Source organism: Entelurus aequoreus, linkage group LG01 (genome assembly GCF_033978785.1).
Source record: "Entelurus aequoreus isolate RoL-2023_Sb linkage group LG01, RoL_Eaeq_v1.1, whole genome shotgun sequence".
In the NCBI taxonomy this organism is placed as follows: Eukaryota; Metazoa; Chordata; class Actinopteri; order Syngnathiformes; family Syngnathidae; genus Entelurus; species Entelurus aequoreus.
The window spans coordinates 19,702,779-19,710,384 of NC_084731.1; the positions used below are offsets into that span (position 1 = coordinate 19,702,779).

A 7,606-nucleotide genomic window follows, 5' to 3' on the forward strand; every position below is an offset into this window, starting at 1 on the left:
CAGGGAAATTTGCAGGCCTGGCCCTAACCAATCTGGCGCCCTAGGCAAGATTTTAGGTGGCGCCCCCCCACATCGGCAGTGAAGTGTATATACTCACAAGAAACCGAATAGCTTTGTCTTTGACCTTTTTTTTTACTTAAAGAAAGCAAATTAACATATTATATGAGAATGTTATGTTATGATTATCTTTAACCGAATCACAGCAGTGCTCAAATTAGGTGGCGACTTGTCCAGGGTGTACCCCGCCTTCCGCCCGATTGTAGCTGAGATAGGCTCCAGCGCCCCCCGCGACCCCGAAGGGAATAAGCGGTAGAAAAATGGATGGATGGATGGCATTCCCTCTCATGTGATATTGCTTAATTAACATTAATGATGTGCACTTTAACAACTATAGGCTTACAACTATACCTAAAAAATAAAGGGTTGGAAAAGTGACTATTACCCGCAGGGCAAACATTAGCTAACCAGAAGGCAATAACAATGTAAACAAAAAACACCTGCTTAAAAGATCTAATACAAATGTCCCTGAGGATTGTAAGGTGGGAGTACTGTAATTACCTAACGTTACACTATTATTTTCCATAACAATTTAGCCCCCTCCTCAATATTAACCCGACGTTAAAACAGAACTAGCTATTTATTGATTAGCAATTGCCGAATCATGTAACATTCGCTTAATGCTAAAAAGCCAGGTTACTATCACATTCTGTAACAGACAAATACTTTCATGCAGGCTAACGTTACCTCCCTGCTACCTCTGTCTTTTTCTCGTTTCACCTCTTCTTTTCTCTTTTTTCTTCCCTGGGTACCTGACAGTTTTGGCCGTTTTGACATCTTGTGTTGATTTTTTGATGTGGTGACGTCCAAAAAGAGTCATGATACGGGAAGGGGGGGGGGGGGCACCGTGCGGGGGGAGGGAGAGGGGGCATAATGTTGTAACAAATAATATTTCTATTAAATAGGCTTTACTTTGCATTTTAATTAACGTGGGATTATTTTTTGTATTTAGAAATAATAGTACCAACTTTTTTTTTTTTTCTACATTTGTGGCACTGGCGTGGCGCCCCCTGATGGACGGCGCCCTTAGCATTTGCCTATACGGCCTATGCCACGGGCCGGCCCTGGAAATTTGGGTTACTTTGTTGACGTTTTTCAAATATTGGTAAAAGAGAAAATTTATTTTCTTGAAAAGTGAAACATTTGTTATCCTGGCATTAATAGTGCTGTGATTCTGTATGGTATCCATCCTTAGTTAAAACTAATATTTTTTTCCAAAAACTAAATCTGGTTTAGTGTTCCTTAGGATGCCATTTTCATACAGCATGATAATAAAACATGATTACCTTACAGCAGACCTGGGCAAATTAAGGCCCGGGGGCCACATGCGGCCCGTCAAGCTTTTCAATCTGGCCCGCCGGACATTCACAAATATTTTTTTTAGATCTTTAAGATGGAAAGTGTAGCTTCCATTATGATGTGCAGTGGTGTTTTCAAATTACCATAACAACATACAGTATTTCAATGGTTGGAATCTGCGCTTTTGCATGATATTTTAGTGACTAGTGTTGTCCTGATACCAATATTATTTTGATACTTTTCGGTACTTTTCGATACTTTTCTAAATAAAGGGGACCAGAAAAAATTGCATTATTGGCTTTATTTTAACAAAAAATCTTAGGTGTGGCGGACCGGTACTTTTCAGAGCTGGTATGGTACCGAATATGATTCATTAGTATCTCGGTACTATACTAATACCTGTATACCGTACAACCCTACTAGTTACTATGGTAATCTACGTCGCAGCAGGTCAGACGAGGCACCAAGCAGTGTGGGTGGGGAGCGTTTCCACAGAGTGTTTCCAGAGCGGCCAACCTGAAATGTGGGTGTCAGGGACAGACGTGGAAGGAGATTTTTACAAGAAAGTTCTAAAGCTTAGTGATATATCACATATATCAGATTTTAGATGTTTTTTTACCCTTCACGTTCATATTTCGCTGTGTTTGTTGCATTTTTGTTGCATTTGGCTTGATTGTAAAATATGTCGATTGAGAGGGGGTGTGACGTTCATATGTTCTCAATATTCAGGGTTTTATCGTTCATAGAAAAAAATAAAATTCTATTCCGTTTTAAGGCGGTCTGTCATAACATTTTTAGCATTCAATCAGACTTTACTGTGAGGTTTGTATTAGTTTTCCTAAAAATAGATACATCGGCCCCCAGACACATCTTTTTCTCTAAATTTGGCCCCCGAGTCAAAATAATTGCCCAGGCCTGCCTTAAAGTATGATTCCCATTCAGAATTTTCCATCCTTCTATATATATGGTAGTTGGAGTTGCGGACAACTTCATTACTGCTAAATAGCAGTTTTCAGTAATGTCACAGAAGATGCAGGATCTGCTCGAACATTTAAGTGGTGAAACTTCCTATAGGTCAGGGGTGTCCAAACTTTTTCCACTGAGGGCCGCACACGGAAAAATTAAAGCATGTGGGGGCCATTTTGATATTTTTCATTTTCAAACCATAACAAAATATATGCATTTTTTATTTATTTTACCTTTAGGGGTCCCGGGCACCATAAAAGGTCTCAGTCATTAAAATGTTAAAAATAAGTCAGATTATTATTTTTTTTTAATTATTTAACGCTTACAGTAAATCTCTATATCAACTTCAAGCTGATATAAAGTAATACATATTAAAAAAAATGTTTTATGGCTTTTCTGTCAAAAACAACTTAGTTTTTTTATAGTAAAACTGAAATATGCAGTATTTAGTAATTAGAGCCCTAAAAGATCAATAATGCAGGACACCATTGATTTGAATTCTTTCATATTTTTGAGTAATCAAAAATCACTAAATATATTTGGGATCCAAAAGGTGCCCCACTCATAAAGTGATACATTTTTATTAGGTTTTTCTTTTACTTTCAACACTTAAGTTACGAGATCAACTTCAGATATATCTGTCGATTTTATGCTGGAACTATTATTTTGTTTGTTTTATCACTAGAAGTCCCAGAGAGGGGCCAATTGGCCTTTTTACCTAGAAAACCCACAAGAGGGTCATTGACCCCTAGTCCCCCCTGTGGACACTCCTTTTGTTATGAAAATGTGGCTGTTAGTGGCACACGGCAGGGGGCCACTTGAGCCTGTGTGGGGGAGGGGACCTTACAGCTCAAGCTTTAGTTCTGAGGTAGGTTGTGTGTGTTTTTGCAAGGATCAACAGAATGAAGGGATCAACACTCTGACATTTATTGTTAAAAAAAATACAAAACAAAACATATTTACAAAGAATGAAAAAGCAACTGTTTTCCCAGTTTTGGTGTGGAGGGTTGTTGCAGAAGCAATTGTTATTTTTGTGTGCCAAAAATAGTTTAAAAAAAAAAATTTACAAAGAAAAAAGCATATTTACAAAGAATGAAAAACCATGTCCATGTAAACGTGACTGACATACATTTGAGCAGTCACTCACAATCCTGGCACTGCCATTGCTCCTTTCGGCATTTCCCACATGTATAATTTTTCTGTCTACCTAGACAAACTGCCCCTAACAGCCTCATTACCATAACAAAATGAGTGATTAGTGTATTCGGGAAAAGCGTCGGGCCAAATGAACCCTCTCTGGGTCTTCTAGGTAGACAGAAAAATGCTGGGACTTCTAATTATGCGCTTTTGTCAAAGAAAACTTTGATGTTTTTATATGGCAACCACACAATATATGCAATATTTACCACATAAAACATTTTAAAGTGAAATATATGAAGTAATTGGAGCCCTGAAAATAATTCATTATAACATGGATTTTTTTGTCTTTTTTTTTTTTTTTTTGGAGCAATGGCAAAAAAAGAAAAATGAAGAAAGACAGAAGAAAAAAAACAGCCTGCGTGGCAGCTTTTGTGTCAACATTGCAACTTTTTCTCGTTAGATTTCACCTCATTCCACTTTTTTTAATGTTCTTTTTTATTTTTACAATAGTATTTCCAGAATGTGTGGCGGGCCGGTAAACAATTAGCTGCGGGCCGCAAATGGCCCCCGAGCCGCACTTTGGACACCCCTGCTATAAGAGAACAGCTGTAGTGCTGTATTCTGAGGATCATGTCATATTTAATTTGAACTTTTTTTTTTTTTTTTTTAATGGTCCTCAGTAGTCACGAACAAATTTGTGTGAATTATGCAAAATTATTTAAATGTGGTCCTCATGAACCATATTAACTCTTTTTTTCCCCAGGGTCCCAAGTAAGTATGATCAGCACATTACTTCATCAATCCAGAGATTTAAAGACGTGTATGAGCTAACTGGGCAGTGGCCATTTTACCCCAAAAAAATGTATGCCTCCACAACCTGTAGAAAGGGTGGTCCCCACAAGTGATGATCAAAAACTTGGTCCCCATTCCAAATGATAACCAGTATGTGTGTGTGTGTGTGTGTGTGTGTGTGTGTGTGTGTGTGTGTGTGTGTGTGTGTGTGTGTGTGTGTGTGTGTGTGTGTGTGTGTGTGTGTGTGTGTGTGTGTGTGTGTGTGTGTGTGTGTGTGTGTAGTCCCAGGTCTGCCAGTTGTTGCCAATGTTCAAAGGTTTTTCCTTGCAGGATATTATTCCACTCTTCTGCAGTCCAGGGATAAATCCAGGTAAACCGTTGGTATGCTGCTCCATAAATCGTATTAAGGTGCAGCACTGCCAGAGGGCACACATGCACACAAGTTTCTGTTTAACCGCACAAAAAAACAAAACCAAAAAAAAACCAGGTTACCTTAGCTCTGAGAAGAGACAATCGCCTAATTTCAAGTGATTGTTTTACTTGTAGTCTGCGGACATTTGTGTTTTTGAAATGGACCATCCTGTCTGCTGGTGTGAGGCCCACTCATCATTGGAGCATGTGTGCTTTTGTGAGTGTACGTGAGCACGCCTGTGTGGTCTGAATGACACATGTAAACAAAATGTAACTGAAAAAACTAATAGTATAAACCACTGGCCTTTATTAAATGACATCACAAAATTGTAGTGGACTCTAGATGTGAGGGTGACATCTAGTGGTCATAGGGCAGACTTTATCCATCCATCCATCCATCCATTTTCTACCGCTTGTCCCTTTCGGGGTGGCAGGGGGTGCTGGAGCCTATCTCAGCTGCATTATCAAAAAATTAAATTGACTTATTTGTTTTTGCAAATATTACTGTAGATGTTTATGAAAAAATGTGGATTCCTGTCGATGTAATGATGTCATACATACGTCATACACCTGCTATTTAAGTTCAACCAGTCCTGGAAATTAGCCAATAAAGCCAACACGTCTCAATTATAGTTGTATAGTACTTGTGATGTGTTTGTACTATTGTTAAAGAGGTTCACATTCATTTAAAGGCCTCACCTTTTCTCCTCCAAACATATTGCTGGGTATTGCGGCCAAACAGCTACATTTTTGTTTCATCTGACACCACATGGACAAAGATAAGACCCTCCGGAGGAAAGTTCTGTGGTCGAATGGAGAAAAAAAAATAGCTGTTTGGCCACAATACCCAGCAATATGTTTGGAGGAGAAAAGGTGAGGTTTTTAATCCCAGGAACACCATTCCTTCCGTCAAGCATGGTGGTGGTAGTATTATGCTCTGGGCCTGTTTTGCTGCCAATGGAACTGGTGCTTTACAGAGAGTAAATGGGACAATGAAAAAGGAGGATTGCCTCCAAATTCTTCAGGACTACCTAAAATCTTTAGCCCGGGCGCAGTTGGGTGTTCCAACAGGACAATGACCCCAAACACACGTCAAAGGTGGTAAAGGAATGGCTAAATCAGGCTAGAATTAAGGTTTTGAATGGCCTTCCCAGAGTCCTGACTTAAACGTGTGGACAATGCTGAAGAAACAAGTCCATGTCAGAAAACCAACAAATTTAGCTGAACTGCACCAATTTTGTCAAGAGGAGTGGTCAGAAATTCAACCAGAAGCTTGTGGATGGCTACCAAAAGCGCCTTATTGCACTGAAACTTGCCAAGGGACATGTAAGCAAATATTAACATTGCTGTATGTATACTTTTGAGTTTTTCCTTGCCCTGATGTGGCATCTGAGCCGAAGATGTCGTTGTGGCTTGTGCAGCCCTTTGAGACACTCGTGATTTAGGGCTATATAAGTAAACTTTGATTGACTTTGCGATAAGGTGGCAACTTTTCCAGGGTTTATCCCGACTTCCGCCCGAATGCACCCCCCGCGACCCCAAAAGGGACAAGCGGTAGAAAATTGATGGATGGATGACTTTGACTTTTGACCCAGCAGATTTGGTCACATTTTCAGTAGACCCATAATAAATTCATAAAAGAAACAAATTTTATGAATGTTTTTTTTTTGGTCACCAACAAGTATGTGCTCCAATCACTCTATCACAAAAATAATAAGAGTTGTAGAAATTATTGGAAACTCAAAACAGCCACGACATTATGTTATTTACAAGTGTATGTCCCAATCAAGCCAAAACGTCTCAATTATAGTTGTACAGTATGTGTGATATGTTTGAACTATTGTTAAAGAGGTTCACATTTACCTGTTTTTTTTTAAATCATAAACAATAATAATGTCGACGCTATGTAGTTACGCGGAACTATTAATCTCTCCCGGAATATTCTGGCGAAGACTCTTGTCCCGAGACGGACTTGTTTTGTAGCAACACACGAGGAGCAGCTGTTACCATCCGTCTGTTGTAGTTAGCCAGCTAGCCCAACGCCAGTCTTCGTACTTGTTTCAGTAACCATTTGTCCGTGTTATGTGCGGTTGGCGCCATTTACTATAAATATTAATATTATAATACGTGTTTTACAGTTGGCTGCACGTTCCCACGCAATATACAGGTAAGCATTTTTTGCGTTACCATCGGGATGCTACTTAGCTTACTGGCTGACATTGTTATGCGGCTTGTTTATGTGTATAGAATATTCTAGAACTCTACATTAAAACACTCTCTACCTCCAAAAAACCAAAAAGCTATGAAAACGATGATGCTGTCTTCCAAATTTAAATTATTTACTGTACTTGTGTGAGCCTATGGCTTTGCACTTTGTTATATATATATATATATATATATATATATATATATATATATATATATATATATATATATATATATATATATATATATACAAACCCCGTTTCCATATGAGTTGGGAAATTGTGTTGTGATGTAAATATAAACGGAATACAATGATTTGCAAATCCTTTTCAACCCATATTCAATTGAATGCACTACAAAGACAAGATATTTGATGTTCAAACTCATAAACTTTATTTTTTGCAAATAATAATTAACTTAGAATTTCATGGCTGCAACACGTGCCAAAGTAGTTGGGAAAGGGCATGTTCACCACTGTGTTACATGGCCTTTCCTTTTAACAACACTCAGTAACGTTTGGGAACTGAGGAGACACATTTATTAAGCTTCTCAGGTGGAATTATTTCCCATTCGTGCTTGATGTACAGCTTAAGTTGTTCAACAGTCCGGGGGTCTCCGTTGTGGTATTTTAGGCTTCATAATGCACCACACATCTTCAATGGGAGACAGGTCTGGACTACAGGCAGGCCAGTCTAGTACCCGCACTCTTTTACTATGAAGCCACGTTGATGTAACA

At 38.7% G+C, this 7,606-nt stretch overlaps 1 protein-coding gene across 2 annotated transcripts in view; it reads left to right on the forward strand.

Moving 5' to 3' along the window:
* The first annotated feature begins 6,643 nt into the window (after positions 1 to 6,643).
* svbp (small vasohibin binding protein) overlaps positions 6,644 to 7,606 on the forward strand; it is a 34,974-nt gene continuing 34,011 nt past the window's right edge. The window contains exon 1 of one of the 2 annotated variants that reach the window (XM_062045342.1): positions 6,644 to 6,832. The gene's annotated coding sequence lies outside the window, so the exon portion shown is untranslated. The remainder of the gene's footprint in view (positions 6,833 to 7,606) is intronic. The other variant, XM_062045334.1, reaches the window with a different exon arrangement.